The 15719-nt window shown below is 45.9% G+C and overlaps 1 protein-coding gene across 1 annotated transcript in view; it reads left to right on the top strand.

The window, feature by feature from the left end:
* The first annotated feature begins 55 nt into the window (after window positions 1–55).
* The window catches only part of LOC147011877 (uncharacterized), a 28392-nt gene continuing 12728 nt past the window's right edge, over window positions 56–15719 (top strand). Inside the window, exons 1-2 of the mRNA XM_085857342.1 lie at window positions 56–175; window positions 9856–9915. The gene's annotated coding sequence lies outside the window, so the exon portion shown is untranslated. The remainder of the gene's footprint in view (window positions 176–9855; window positions 9916–15719) is intronic.

Consider the following 15719-nt stretch of genomic DNA (forward strand, 5'->3'; position numbering starts at 1 on the left):
ATCACAGCCGAACTACCGAATACAATGTAATACACCTCACGTCGTTTGGACGGTGAATAAACTGCACCAACAGGAGGAGCAAGTGGAACGCGGTGGTAGCCTTGCCCCCTGCTGGTGCGGAGCAGCAACTCACTGGCGACGTGTTATTTCTTTTCCCATTCTCTCGAGACTGGCAGTAAGTAGTCACAAGTAGTGTATGATACAAAAATACTTTACATTCACATGAAAAATCAAAAATTGTCTAAAACTGAAATCATCACAACAAAAATAAGTATAATTTGGAAAAACTGAATCATAAAACGTAAAACAAAGAATATTGTTGGCACAAATTGTGTAACCACATGGAAATTCGCTGTTTCAACAGAGGATGGTGTAACTAGGCATGTGACTGACGAAAATGTGTGATGAGGCATATGACTGACGAAAATGTGTGTGACTAAGCATATGATTGACGATAACATGCGTGACTAGGCATGTGACTGACGAAAATGTGTGTGACTAAGCATATGATTGACGATAACATGCGTGACTAGGCATGTGACTGACGAAAATGTGTGACTCGGCATGTGACTGAGGAAAATGTGTGACTCGGCATGTGACTGACGAAATGTGTGACTAGGCATGTGACTGACGAAAATGTGTGTGACTCGGCATATGATTGACGATAACATGCGTGACTTGGCATGTGACTGACGAAAATGTGTGACTCGGCATATGACTGACGAAAATGTGTAACTAGGCATGTGACTGAGGAAAATGTGTGACTAGGCATGTGACTGACGAAATGTGTGACTAGGCATGTGACTGACGAAAATGTGTGTGACTAGGCATATGATTGACGATAACATGCGTGACTCGGCATGTGACTGACGAAAATGTGTGACTCGGCATATGACTGACGAAAATGTGTAACTAGGCATGTGACTGCCGAAAATGTGTGACTAGGCATGTGACTGACGAAATGTGTGACTCGGCATGTGACTGACGAAAATGTGTGACTGGGCATGTGACTGACGAAAATGTGTGACTCGGCATGTGACTGACGAAAATGTGTGACTCGGCATGTGACTGACGAAAATGTGTGACTCGGCATGTGACTGACGAAAATGTGTGACTAGGCATATGACTGACAATAACATGTAACTGGTCTGGCAGCATAGGCACATGGTCTGGCAGGGATGATTTTTTTTTTTTAAAGAATAAACCTTTGAGAATCTTCTTCTCCAGAACGGCTAGACAGATCGAGGGAAGTCTTCGCACACATGTTCTCCAAGCCCCGGGGATACCAAGGTGTTCACGAATGAATCATAGTCACGAAAATGTGTAACTAGGCATATGACCGACGTAAATGTGTGACTCGGCATTGAAAAAAACAACAATCAATGAGGATTAAAAAAAAAATTGTTTACATAGTTGAGGCTTGTGTAAGAGCTTGTACGAGTACACTGAACGGACCAGGATGCAACATGCCAAAAGGAAGGGTAGAGAGAGAGAGGGGAAACACCAACAACAGAGCCTAAGGCCAAAACAGGGAGAAGCATATAAATAATGTGTGTGGGGAGGAATGGGAGGGGCAGGATGTGTGGGGTAGGATGCGTGGTGTTCACAAGATGGCTACAGGACAGAACACTCAAGTGGGAAAACTGGAAATTTGTAAGGAGGAGGGATTGGGGTGGGTTATCGAAGGTAGAAAAGACCATGGTTTTGGATTGGGGATGATCTGAGATGGTGAACAGCTGTCTGGAAGATCTGGAAGGAAGAATGAGATTGAAAAGGATGTGGAAGTTTGTTCCACAAGCAGAAAAAAAGAGGACTAGATGAGTGGAGGTGATCAGTGATCCTGGATTTAGGTAGTTTCATCAGAAGTGGGTTTATGGTGGACCATGTGAGCCCTGCAGAAACCTTGGTGGACCATGTGAGCCCTGCAGAAACCTGGGTGGACAAAGCACGGAAAGAGCAAAGGATGCAAGACTAGAAAGGATGCGGTCGAAGATAGAGACCACTGACCTATCTGCGATGGTGAAGTGATAGGCCCATCGACTCAGCTTCAGCATGGGAAATTCCAATAGTCTTAAAGGCCTTGGTTTCCACGGTGTTAAGCTAAGCAAAATGTGAGGCAGGGGAGCTCGCCCAGAGGGAAGACCAATACTCCTTCAAGCTGCAGGTGAAAGCCTTGTACATGGTTTGGAGTTCAGGTGTGCCAAGGAAGCACTTTGCATGGCGGAAGATGCCCAGTCGGCGGCTAGCTTTGGAGGCCAGCTTTGAAATGTGGATAGCAGAGGGGGTGGTGATCAGATTCAGGAAAGTATTTATACTTGCATAGATTGGGCAAAAGATTGGCAGATGCACTTTAACCTGAGCAACTGTAAGGTTTTGGGGATGGGCAAGAATAATGAAAATAGATTACAGGATGCAAGGGGTAATTTTGGAGCGTGTCACCCAGGAGAAGGATCTGGGGATGGTAATAGATATGGGAGGTGAGCAGGCAGCACAGTGCCAGGCAGCTATAGGTAGAGCAAATAGGGTTTTATGTTGAACTTGGAGGGGGATCATATATAAATCAAAAGAGGTGGTGTTAACATTGTACAGGAATTTAGTTATGGCCACAGCTAGACCATGGCAAACACATATATGAATATAATTGTTTTTATATATGTATCAATGTCGAAGTTATGGGTGGATTATAGTAAATGGAGATCACACAAAAAGGTAAAACAAAACAATGTCCTGTATATATAAAATTGCACATTTTCAGCGGATGAGATACCTCCCAAGACACCAACCGCACGGCACTGCAGGGCCCAACACAGGCCGAAACGTACGTCTAATCTATGTGAGATTGAAAGCATGGGTACTTTTACAAAAAAACAAACAACCAAGCAGCTTGGAGAGCAGTCACCAAGTGGCATAAGCGCTCAAGCAAGCACTCCAACGAAACAGTTGATAAGAAATGGCTCACTTGGCATGCGATTAGCAGTCACCGAGCCGTCATATTAAACATACACCTCCCAGAGATGCCCAAAATGTCAAATATGTCCGAATTGGAATAATGAACACTTTTCTAGGAGTCAGAACTGTTTGCAAGTTCGATTCTGGAGCTTCAATTTTGCAATTCTGCTTAGTTTGAGAGATTCTCGCCATGATCGCATATGTAGAAATGAAATAAAGCAACGAATGCTGATATCTCCGGGCGTTTATAAGCAGTGAAATGTACCCAGACATTCGTAGCTATGATGAACAGGCATTCGATAATATGAGTGATGAAAATGAGAATAAAAACTTTATCGTTAAGAAATCGTTGCGGCTTGTTCCAAGTCTAGGCAAGGTTGAGCAGGCCAAAAAACATGGTGGTTTCAGACCCCAGCGATGTTTCCTAGGATACGCCTTAAGACCCCATTGATAGCAGTGACCGAGGATGTGCCTGATGAAGGATATAATTAAATAAGTCCATTAATTATCTTCATAATCGGTGTTTTAATGAACCCAAACACCAAATTTTCCCTCTTCCACTTCCTTGGAGTTTTCTTAGTATGCATGTAAAGTTTCAGGCTGCTCGGTTTCATGGTTTTGGAGTTATGGAGAACACACACACACACACACACACACACACACACACACACACACACACACACACACACACACACACACACACACACACACACACACACACACACAGTATTCAACCAACCTTGTGATAATCTCATGTGTAATTAAGTAAATTTTCGGATCCAAGCAAAACATAGGGTTAGTTGTAAATCGCAAACTTTATGCTTAATGTACTTCACAGAGATATTATTTTACTCTTGAACCTGGTGGGCTGTGGGACCTCTTCTCCAGCCCTGGATTTCCAGTGTCCCTTTTGGGTCGATTCTCCTCTGGATGTGGTGGTGTGTAAATTGGGCTATGACATGCAACTTCCTCCAATATTTGATTATCCATCGTGAAGAATATGCTGTTGCCAAATACTTTTGAGTCTGTATGATGACATCTCGGTTTTGTTGTTCATTATCTTTATCTTTTCAAATATCTATCGAATGACTTATCACGGTTGTGCTTAGAAATGCTCGAAGTGTAACATAATGTGGACAAAATGGTGCACTTCCATCAGAAGTGTTAGGGAGTTAAGGAGGAAAGCATACCATCAGTGAGGATACTCGAAGCTTTGGCGATCTCACCACGAGAGATCTCACCACGCAACCCCCCACAACCTAACTCCCACACATGCAAACACCAAGCAAGACAGACAAGTCAAGCCTGGTGTTGAAGATTTTGTCCTGTCTTGTGCTACCACAGCAATACAAATGAGTATAGTTTCTGCAAAGCTGATTTTGAAACACATGTTAAACTTCTTGGACTGAGGCATTGTTGTTCCCCATGAAAGTGGGCCTTTGTTTGAAGATCACCAGTAATTAGCTCAACTTCTACATTGATCTGTGGACACTCAGCAGGTAATCACGATAAATGTGCAAAACAACCACATAGTGGTCTTTCAACATACCTTGGCAAAATGCAGACTTCCCGTTCGAGATCCTGCAGGGCTCGCAGCAAGCCTTTCCGCTGCCTGAAAACAAATATAATTCTATTAAGCTGATGTGATAAATACCTGTAAAAGATTCGCAAGCATAACCTTTCTAAAGTTCCTAAATGCAAAACATATGCCGAACAAGGTTGTTAATCGAAGCAATCTGATATTTTCACAAGAGAAAATGGAATAATCTTCTTTTTTACACAATACGTACCGAGGTTCAGGGAAAAGCCACCAGACAGAACGGATCAGGACGTAACAGAATGAAAACAAAAGCATAACGAGAGGGGGTGGGGACACAAAAACAAGGTTAAGGGACAAAGTAGGAGACTTGGAGAAACAAGGGATTTGGAGAAGAATGAGGGCAAGGGGAGAACACAGGGGGTGAAGAAGATGGGTACAGCTGCAAACTCTCAATCACAGAAGTGGAAGGAAAACCTGGAAACCCAGACAGAGATAGGCTTGGGGAGGGTTAATGGGGGTGGATCATGGTTGTGGATCGAAGATGACCTGACATGGTGATTCACAGGTGTCTCGAGGCCCTGGAGGGAAGAACAAAATTGAAGAGACTGAGGAAGTTGGTTCCACAGGAAAGGAAAAAGAGAAACTAATGAATGGAGGTGAGTGGTGAGTCTGGATTTTGCGAATTCCACAATAAGGGTGGGACAAAGCATGGAAAGAGCAGAAGGGACAAGACCAGAAAAGGAGGTGGTAAAAAAAACAAAAAAAAACCACCCAACTGTCTGTGATGTGAAAGTGATAGGCCCAGTGACTCAGCTTCATCCCGGGAAATTCCACTGCTTTTATAAGTCTTGGTTTCCATGGCGTCAAGCTGAGCAAGGTGTGAGGCAGGAACACCACAACAGAGAGGAGAACGCGAGTCCATCAAGCTGTTTGAAGGCCTTGTAAATAGATATTAGTTCAAGTGTGCCAGGGAAAAAGACAGCACAACAGAGCATATCAGGTCGGCGACTTTGCAGGCCAACTTATACATGTGGTTTGCCCAAGAAAGATCATGGCTGATAATAAGGTCGACATTTGAGAGAATGACCTTCTTCAAGGGAAATATTAAGGAATTAGATGGGAGGGTTCACTAGGCAGTCCTTTTGGAGAGACAGAGTAAGAGTGTGACATTTGTCAGTCAAGACATATTCCAAGTGTTTGACCAGCTTGTGATTCTGTCTAAGCATGTGATTCTGTCAAGGTTGGAAGAGAGGAAAGAGGATGAGGGATGTCACATCAGAGGATGGAGTCATCAGCAGTTTGGTGAAGGGGATTTTCCAGAGAAACAGAGAGATCATTGATGAAGATTAGGAATAGGACTGGGCCCTAGACATTGCCTTGGGGCACTTCAGCTTTTACAGGGAAAGGAGATTAGAAGATCCCGTTAAGAGCCACACATTGTCTTTGAAAGTTGAGAATGTCAGTAAGCTGTGTATGGAGTTGGCCTTAGATGCCAGAGGCAGTGAGTTTGGAGGGCAAGGTCGGGTGCCAGACTGTGTCGAATGCTTACGACATGTCTAAAGAGGCAGCCGTTATCTCATGTCTGAGATTGAGGGTCTCCATCCATTGTTTGGAGAGCAAAAGCAGCATGTCCAAGGTAGAGTTTGAGTGACCTGGTCTAAATCTAAAGTGATGATCTGAGATCAGGCCTTTGGAGAAAAGAAGAATTTGATGTCAGCTGTGATGTTGAATTTCACGACCTTGCTGATGATTGGAAATCAGCTGATCTATAGTTAAGGGGATCATTTTTTTTGCATCTCATTTTGTAAATGCAGTGACGTTGGCTGACATTCAAGAAGATGGAAGATGACCAAGGGCAAACAATAGGGTGAACAGATAGGTGACGGCATCAGTTTTACCCAAATGATAGGGTGAAACTGATGCTATCCAGGTCAATTGCAGAATCAGAATCAAGGGTTGCCAGAAACTTCTCCAACTTCTCAGGTAAAAAGACAGTCTAAGAGCCATTGGATGCATTTTAGTCGGGTGGAACAGAGAGCGTCAGGTTGTGGAGACAGGATTTGGAAGCAAACCGAGAAATGAGGCATTCGGCCTTCTCACAAGTAGATTCGGCTGTGGAGCCATTTGAAGTAAGGGAAGGGATGGAGGGGGAATCATACTCCAGAGACAGAGTTAACAAGGAGCCATGAGGTTTTTGAATAAGTAGTCAAGTTTGAAAGTTCAGTCTTGAGATTGGCTTGATGTTGTTTTCTCGCTCTACTGAGAGTGGACACAGACTTGTTGCCGGCTCTGTGGAGCGATCTTAGGTCGTCTTTAGTCAGATGTGCCTTCCAAGAATAGAGGGGAAGTTTTTTTCAAGGCAACTGTATCACCCACCACAGGGAGGAAGAGTTTGACAACTGAAGACGAGATGGTATGAATCTGTGTGAGAGAAGAGAGAAGAGAGAAGAGAGAGAGAAGGTTTCTGTGAAAGAATTCCCAGGCTGAGTTAATATCAGGGGAGGCAGACAAAGCAGACCAGTCCTGAAGTGAAATGGTGACTTGTAGTCCTTGCCAATTGTATTATATTGCCATGGCGATGTTATATGTTGGGGAGAGATACAAAGATTCTGGGGTGGGGAGTGAATCAGTGGTGTTTGTTGGAGGGGTTTCCAAAAGTTTTTTTTTTTTAATGTGTAGTGATATACAGTGGGGAGAACAAGTATTTGATACACTGCCGATTTTGCAGGTTTTCCCACTCACAAAGCACGTAGAGGTCTGTAATTTTTATCATAGGTACACTTCAACTGTGAAAGACGGAATCGAAAACAAAAATCCTGAAAAAAATCACATTGTATGATTTTAAAATAATTAATTTGCATTTTATTGCATGAAAGCAGTATTTGATCACCTACCAAGCAGTAAGAATTCCGGCTCTCAGACCTGTTAGTTTTGTCGTTAAGGAGTCCTCGGCTTTCTCCACTCAATACCTGTATTAACTGCACCTGTTTGAACTCGTTATCTGCATAAAAGACAGCTGTCCACACTCAATCAATCAGACTCCAACCTCTCCACAATGGGCAAGACCAGAGAGCTGTCTAAGGACATCAGGGACAAAATTGTAGACTTGCACAAGGCTGGGATGGGCCACAGGACAATAGGCAAGCAGCTGGGTGAGAAGGCAACAACTGTTGGCACAATTATTATAAAATGGAAGAAGTTCAAGATAACAGTCAATCTCCCTCGGTCTTGGGCTCCATGCAAGATCTCACCTCGTGGAGCCTCAATGATCATGAGAATGGTGAGGGATCAGCCCAGAACTACACGGCAGGACCTGGTCAATGACCTGAAGAGAGCTGGGACCACAGTATCAAAGAAAACCATAAGTAACACACTACACCGTCATGGATTAAAATCCTGCAGTGCACGCAAAGTCCCTCTGCTCAAGCCAGCGCATGTCCAGGACCATCTGAAGTTTGCCAATGACCATCTGGATGATCCAGAGGAGGAATGGGAGAAGGTCATGTGGTCTGATGAGACCAAAATAGAGCTTTTTGGTTTAAACTCCACTCGCCGTGTTTGGAGGAAGAAGAAGGATGAGTACAACCCCAAGAACACCATCCCAACCATGAAGCATGGAGGTGGAAACATCATTCTTTGGGGATGCTTTTCTGCAAAGGGGACAGGACGACTGCACCGTATTGAGGGGAGGATGGATGGGGCCATGTATCGCGAGATCTTTGCCAACAACCTCCTTTGCTCAACAAGAGCATTGAAGATGGGGCGTGGCTGGGTCTTCCAGCATGACAACGACCCGAAACACAGCCAGGGCAACTAAGGAGTGGCTCCCTAAGAAGCATCTCAAGGTCCTGGAGTGGCCAAGCCAGTCTCCAGACCTGAACCCAATAGAAAATCTTTGGAGGGAGCTGAAAGTCTGTGTTGCCCAGCGAGAGCCCCAAAACCTGAAGGATCTGGAGAAGATCTGTATGGATGAGTGGGCCAAAATCCCTGCTGCAGTCTGTGCAAACCTGGTTAAGAACTATAGGAAACGTCTGATCTCTGTAATTGCAAACAAAGGTTTCTGTACCAAATATTAAGTTCTGTTTTTCTGATGTATCAAATACTTATTTCATGCAATAAAATGCAAATTAATTATTTAAAAATCATACAATGTGATTTTCAGGATTTTTGTTTTAGATTCCGTCTTTCACAGTTGAAGTGTACCTATGATAAAAATTACAGACCTCTACGTGCTTTGTAAGTGGGAAAACCTGCAAAATCGGCAGTGTATCAAATACTTGTTCTCCCCACTGTATATACAGTCTCTAAGATGTTCATGGTGGTTGTATTAGGTGTGCAGCCTGTGGCTGCTGGTTGCATCATTTTCTGGGGGCGTGGCTGTGCTGTTGATGCAGTGCCCTCTATTACCAGTCCACTGGTACTCATTTCGCCGAACTTGGAAGGATGACAGGGTGAGTAAATCCCACCTGGTATTAATCCAACGGCTGACAGGAGCTCAAACTCCAGACCCAAATATCTTAAATGAACCACCTCAACCGGAAATGAACGGAAACAGAGAAATATCGAAGTGAAGACGATCGACTACGAGACGGGATAACTGTTTATCAACAACGATGGGCTAACGAACAAACTCGAAATGAATTAACTGTCGAATTCAAACTGACAATGAACAGTACCCTTCATCGTGACGTCACCAATATTTTATTTGTGACGTCACAGAGCGATGGAAAATTCATGACTCGTTAAAAGTTTGCTTCGACATGGCGAGGACTCGTATTTTTCTCGTCGCTTTGCTTAGTTTGATCTTCTGTTTCGTACTTCACCACAACTTCGGTTACCTGCAAGAACTTCCACAGGTGAGCTGTAAACGAGTGGGAACGTTTAGGTGTCCGTTTTAAACGGTTTTAAGCGTAAAGGTAGAGTTTGTTCCACGGGTGTTTAACGATCCGTGCAGATTAATTACCCCCAGTGTTCTGGTATATGCAGAAGGGATCGAGGGTCTTTCCGTTCACAGGGCTTACATTCTTGAAAAAAAACCCGCCAATCTGTAAACTTAGGGGTTGGGGGTAATGGGGAAATAGGGTTAGGGTCTTCACCTTTAAAATTCCCCCAAATTGTTCCCTTAATTTACATGTTTGTGGATTGTTTGGTGCTATTTATTTTCATGTAGGTGTGGGTTGCAGGGTGATCACACAACAGGTGGAAACGGTTTTCTGGGGAGGTACCTGTGTTCGATGGAAGGGAGAAGGGGGAGGGGTGGAGGGGGTGGTGGTGGGTGGGGATACATGGTTGGGATGTGCTCGGTATGGAATCTGAATAACTTTCTCTAATTCAACATGTTTTGTGTTTTCGTGTATTTCATACAGACGTGGCGACGATATTCCAATGATATCTGGGAAGGATTGAGAATCCTCCTTCCGTTGCAGGTATGACGTCATGAAATACACCATTGGCATTTGATGTGGGTTCTCTCCATGTGTGGGTTTCAACATGGGGATCACAACCCTCCCAGGTGTTAAAGTGTGTGTGTGTGTGTGTGTGTGTGTGTGTGTGTGTGTGTGTGTGTGTGTGTGTGTGTGTGTGTGTGTGTGTGTGTGTGTGTGTGTGTGTGTGTATTTATATAATGTGCACATGCCTCGAAGTTGTCGAGTTTGGGTTCAAGTCCCGTCCCAGCTATAAACTGTCATCCCGGTGTATCACAGGCGTGATGGTTCGTAATTGTGTGTGCCTCCCCTCGGATGGACGTTAAACTGAGCGTCGCATTTGCTAGTATTCGTTGGTGGACGTTGAAGATCTCATGGTGTACTTCATGAAGAGTCGGCGAGCTATCACCGGCACCCTGAACCAATTACAAATTCTTCCTTTAACGATTGCTGGGAAGGCAATGGCAACCCACCCAGTTTCTCTTCCTTCAGGGGAAACTGGTTCAGCAGCTCTTTAAGAGAGCATAGTTCATCAGAATCATGTGTGTGTACATGTCTGATGTGTATGTACGTGTCGAGATGTATTATTACGTAGAAGGGGGAGAGGGAATATCCATCCTTAGAATGTGTTAAGAATAGAATATCTTGTTTGTTAACCACCCCCTAACAATGTCTGAGACGGCGGACATTAAAATGAGCTCCGTCCGACCGACCAACCGATTGTGTTTCCACATACTTTTGTATCCATGATGCGATATTTCAAAAACCGTTAAACATTTATCTTTTTTATTGCAAGTAACTATACCTTGTGACATTATCTTAACCTGATTAGATCACGGCTGCGATTGGCTCAATTCTGTTGCCACAGCAACCATCTCAGTGACTTGGCTTGTGCACGAGATATGTCAAAAACCGTTGAACAATTAGATTTCATATATATCCTATCCAGGTTCCTCCTGATGATTCCATCTTTCTTCTTTACTTCTTCGGGTTCCTTCTTGGCCTTCTATTTCATGAATAACACTGGTCAACAACAAATTTGTTGTCTGCATTTTTTAAGCTGATTTAGGATGAATCTGATGCGCTGAATCCAAAACTCACATTAGTTTTGTTCAATCAGGTCAAGTTTTTGAGATACGGCCACATGTCGTTTTTTACATTTTTGTTCACATGTACGCATGTGTGGAGCATTTTAGAAGAAGTTGGTGGGGGTAAAATGTCATGTCAAATAATTGTTTTGATTGGAAATAATTATTTTAATGACAAGAAGTATTCAGGTACGATAGTTCTGGGTGATTATGTCGAAAAGGGATCAGTTTGAAGTCATAAAACCTCAAAATCTTCCAAAAATTGGTGAGGCAAAGCATAAAGTTCGTGGATCAAAACTAAAGTTAATGGGGCAGATTTTGTAATAATGTGATACAAAAAAAGTTGTATTTCTTGAAATAACGAACTCTGAAGAATGTACAATACCTACATGCGCCAATTTATGACATGCGCTTCTGCTCAAGCTTGGAGTGCCACAGTACGAACCCAAAGATTGGAGACTGTTCATTGACAGCAGCAAGCGATCACTGAAATGTGTTCTGCTACACAACGGCAACCAGTTTGCCTCTGTACCCATCGCTCACTCGACTACACTGAAGGAGAAGTATGAAGCGGTGAAGTATGTGCTGGAGAAAATTGGTTATGATCAGCATAAGTGGTTTATTTGTGTTGACGTGAAGATGGTGAACTTCTTGTTGGGACAACAGTCTGGCTTCACCAAGTACCCATGTTTTCTGTGCATGTGGGATAGTAGGGACCGTGCTCAGCATTACACGAAGAAGGACTGGCCTGTGCGGGAGGAATTGGTGCCATGCAAAGAAAGAAACGTCATCAACGACCCTCTGGTGGACAGAGACAGAATACTCTTCCCACTGCTGCACATCAAGCTCGGCTTAATCAAGCAGTTCACCAAGGCTCTGGACAAAGATGGTGACTGCTTCACTTACTTGTGCCAGGCTTTTCCAGGATTGACCATGGAGAAGTTGAAAGCTGGCATCTTTGATGGTTCTCAGATCCGTCAGCTCATCAGAGATCCAGAGTTCAAAAACTCAATGAACGAAGTGGAACTGGAAGCGTGGAAGACATTTGTTTTGGTAGTGAAGAACTTTCTTGGCAACAATAAGGCCAGAAACTACGCAGAACTTGTCAACAACATGCTGACTGCTTTCAGAAACCTGGGCTGCAACATGAGCATCAAGATGTACTACCTATTTTCACATATGAACCGGTTTCCTGAGAACCTGGGTTCAATGAGTGACGAGCAGGGGGAGAGATTCCATCGGGACATGAAGGAGATGGAGACCAGGTATCAGGGTCGCTGGGACGCAGTCATGATGGCTGACTACTGTTGGAATCTGAAGAGAGACCTCCCTGCCGCTGAACATTCCAGGAGTTCGAAGAAACGGAAGTTCAAGCCCTGAAGTTTGAACAGTGGTGACGCAACATGCAATTTACTTGTACTTACCTTTATCAATGCCCACCATTCAGATGACAGTAATCGATGTTTCTATCATGTAATCAATAAATGTTGTTGGCAAAACATTTTTTTTTCTTAAAAACATGTTTAGGATGATATGTGTTGACAAAAATCAGCTGATAATGCCACAAAAATGTAATTGATTTTGTCACAAGATCTGATTTTTTCAAATCAACTTAGCACAAAAACCTGACCTGATGGAGAGAAACGGATGCCATTTCCTGATTCAGCAGTGCCAGAATACCCTAATTCACTTGTAGAAATCTAGACAACATTCAGAAAGTAAAAAATTGTTGACCAGTGTAATTTACTCAATGATGTACAGCTGAAGCACTTTAAAACAATCATTTAACCCAAAAGTCAATTCTACAATGTCTGTGAGTGACAGGTGTGAAGGGAAGGTAGCAGCCTATAGGAGATAGCAGTATGCATTCAACTGAGTTACAGACAAAGGCCTTGTCGCCCATGACAAGTTCAGATTTCAAAAGAAACACTTGATATTGTCAGAAAGTTTCCATGTCCTGAGACTCACTTTTGGTGCCAGCTGTGATATACAGTCTGCTCAGAAGAGGTGATGGTGATTGTGATACCCAGAATTTGGAGATACCAAACCTATTCTGGTGGTTCATTGTGGAATCATGTTTAACAATCCTTCCAGAGAGACCCATGAGTCAGGTGGTGTCTCCAGTGGAAGTCCGCATCACATGGACCGATCTACTACATGCAGTGACCAGTCCATGCGATGGCCTGGCTCGTGGGGACTGATCGTTCTGAAAAGACCTGTGGTACGGCCACAATGTCTCAAAAGAGGGTGCCCCGAAAACATAGGTCCCACTCCCCACCCGCCCGCCCACAGATTTTTCCATGGTGTTTGTGATCCACTGCATGCGGCATGGCCCTCCTGGGGGAGGGGGTATGTTGGAGTCGACGACGAGCATTCCACCAGCAACTTCAGACCCCTGTCCAAAATTGGCCCAGCCGTACATTGTTAACTGTTGGGTCATTGCGTGCCTGTGCCACCGACCCAGCAATATTGGAGGACTCTGTGTGCCGCACTTCTCCGGGCAGATGGTATTGCCCACTGCATCAGCAGTGCAATTTCGATGTGCTGGACCTGGATCCTGCGTCAGTGTTGGGCATGCCTGTGCTGTGTCACGTGATTGGGTTTTCGTATATCATGCCTTGCCCGCTAGGGGTGGGAGGAGTGTGCTTCTGGTCGTGCAATGAAGCGGAGTAGATGCTGGCCCGCGTGCTTCTTGCGTCCCACCGCACCTGGTACACTCTAGTTGGCTGACGAGGATGGTTGAATACGGACTTATGCCCGTTTTCGACGGGGACGACTTCGAATTGTTTTCGGAGCAATTGGAATGCTATTTCCACGCGAACGATGTGGTCGACGAGAGCAAGCAGAAGTCGATCTTGCTCGCTTCGCTTTCGCCGGAGCATTATCGGCTGCTGGGTGATTTAGTGGCACCGAACAGGCCCCGGGATGACGGGCTGGCGTTTCGGGACATTGTGGAGAAAATGAAAGCACACATGGCGCCGGAGAAGTCATTGCAGCTCGCTCGATTCCAGTTCGATCGCCTCTCGAAAGGGGCAGAGGAACGCGTCGCTGAGTTCGTGGCGCGGATTAAGCGTGCTTCCGTGGCCTGCAAGTTCACGGCGGGGGAGCGGCCAGCTCGGCTCAGAGATCGTTTTATTGCTGGTTTACAAGATGCGAAAATGGTTTCAGCGGTTTTACGGCTGAAGGGTGAAGCCATTACATTCGACTCGGCGGTCACCACGGCTACAGCGGTCGAGCAGACTCGCGGAGATGTTCGAGCCATCACCGGCCATGCGGGGTCGCGAGCACCCCGGGACGCACGCACGACCTTCGATGCGGGTCGGACGTCGCCACGCGGCCGCGCGTGCAGCGGGGTGACCCCGCGGACATGCTTGGGATGTGGAGGTCGACACCTGCGCCGTGTGTGCCCGTATAAAGGCAACGTGTGTTTGAATTGTCACAAGGTGGGTCATTTGGCGCGTGTGTGCCGTGGGGCGCCGGCCACCGTTAAGGTCGTGGACGGCGATGTGCGAGGCGACTCGGGGCGGAACCAGCGGCCGTTGTTGAGCCTGTTTTCAATTGGTCCGGCGACAGCGCGCCCGATGACGGTGGAAGTTGAAGTGAACGAAACGCCGATCACGTTCCAGGTCGATACGGGAGCAGCGGTGTCGCTCATCGGCGAACAGACCGCGCGTAGACTCAACGGCTTGAAGCTTATCAGGTCAAACCTCTCGCTGTTCACGTACACCCGCGAGAAGATAACGCCAGTCAGGATGGCAGACGTGTCTGTGCGGTACCACGGCCAGGTCGCCACGCTTCGGGTGTACGTCGTACGGGGGAGGGGGCCGTCTCTCCTCGGCCGAGATTGGATGACCCGCATCAGGCTAGGCTGGGCCGCAATTCACCTTGTGCAACCCGTGCCGAGCCAGTGGGAGGATCAGTTGGAGGAGATTCTTCAAAGACATCAAGGGTTGTTTAGCGACGACCTTGGAAAACTCAAGGGCATGGAGGCGAAACTCTTCTTGAAGGAGGGGGTGGTTCCTCGGTTTTGTAAACCGCGTCCGGTGCCGTATGCCCTGCGGGACAAGGTCAAGGGTGAACTGGATAGGCTGGAGGCCTGTGGAGTGATCGAACGGGTGTCGTGCTCGGATTGGGCCATCCCGGTTGTCACGGTGCTGAAACGGAATGGAGACGTCCGATTGTGCGGGGACTTCAAATCCACGGTTAACCCGGGGCTCAGCGTGGAGCAATATCCACTGCCGTCAATCGATGAGATATATGCGCGATTGGCAGGGAGTCAATACTTCACGAAGCTAGACCTGCGTGATGCATATTTTCACCTGCCGATGGATCCCGGGAGTAGCGAGCTTTTAACAATCAACACGTGTCAAGGACTCTATCGATATATCCGACTCTGTTTTGGGATTGCTTCGGCCCCAGCTTTGTGGCAGAAAGCCATGGATCAGGTTTGCATTGGCCTGCCCGCTCAGACCTACCTGGACGATGTGCTCATTGCGGGGAAAACGGCGGACGAGCATCTTGCGAACATTGCCCGAGTGCTGACAAAGCTAGAAGCGTGCGGCCTGCGCTTAAACAGGGACAAGTGCGCGTTCTTCAAGCAGCGCTTGGAATACCTCGGGCACATCATCACGCCGGAGGGGCTGTTGAAAGGTCCTCGGAAGGTGGAGGCGATTCAGCGCATGCCACCGCTTCGCGACAAGACGCAGCTGCGCTCGTTCA

The sequence above is a fragment of the Eptatretus burgeri genome, chromosome 15 (assembly GCF_056783735.1).
Source record: "Eptatretus burgeri isolate ZD-2024b chromosome 15, Ebu_testis_v1, whole genome shotgun sequence".
Classification (NCBI taxonomy): domain Eukaryota; kingdom Metazoa; phylum Chordata; class Myxini; order Myxiniformes; family Myxinidae; genus Eptatretus; species Eptatretus burgeri.